Raw genomic sequence first — 933 nt, 5'->3', positions numbered from 1 at the left:
AAGCAGGCAGCCTTGTCCTTCCTTCCATGTCAGCCACTTCCTCCTGCCTTCCCGGGAGCATCCATCATCTCACGGAGAAAGCTGTGTTCCAATGAATCCTACCTCTCACCCAGTCCCAGCAGAGAACATGGGGCCCACTCTTGGGACCAGGAAAGGGATCGGAGGGACGGAGAGCAGGGAGCAGAACACCTCAGCGCCTCTGGTCGTCACAGCCTTTCTCCACCCCCCACTCCTGCCCGGGCGCAGTCGCCCCCCGTCGAAGCCAGCCCGTCCCTGCGCCCAGGGGCTCTGGGCGGCCCGTGCCTGTCCCCCCCCATGCCCCATGCCCTCCACCCTTCCATCCTGCCCTTGTGTCTCTCCAGTTACATACCTGTGAATCCTGTACTTACTACTGGTTTGGGGTTGTTAGTTCCGTCTTTTTTTTAATTAAATAAAAACATTTTTAAAACATTCTCCTCTTGATGTTGGGCGGGGAAGGGGAGCGCTCCCTTCAAGTCCTTGTGGGCAGTCAGTGTCCTTGGGTCTGGGAGACCCCCAAGAAGAAGGGGAGAGGAGGGTGGATCCTGTGCTGGCCAAGGCCAGTTTCTCTGCTTCTTGTCCGGGCCGCTGGCCGCCTCCCTGTCCCCACCATCTGGGTTTAGGCTCCTGGGTGGGTCCATGGAGCTGCCTGTTCACAGAAGAGGGACAGGCCACCCCTGTGTGGTGTGGACATCTGAGAGCTGAGCAAGCCAGGCCCATCTTCAGAATCTGCAGGACGCGTCCGGCCGGATGGAGCCACCCTCAGGGGTGCCAGGCTGCCCGGTGGGCTTCTGACAAGTCCAGGAACCAGCCTCCTTTCCCCTCCAGATTCCTGGATGAATGAGAAATAGAGGATCACTGTCCCCAGGTGTGAGCTTTGTACCTAGAGGACGTGGACAGGAGGATGTGGCTCCA

The sequence above is a fragment of the Bison bison genome, unplaced genomic scaffold, assembly GCF_000754665.1.
Source record: "Bison bison bison isolate TAMUID 2011002044 unplaced genomic scaffold, Bison_UMD1.0 scf7180017864371, whole genome shotgun sequence".
Taxonomy (NCBI): Eukaryota; Metazoa; Chordata; class Mammalia; order Artiodactyla; family Bovidae; genus Bison; species Bison bison.
The sequence above is the reverse complement of the archived record's forward strand: the minus strand, read 5'-3'. Positions refer to the sequence as shown.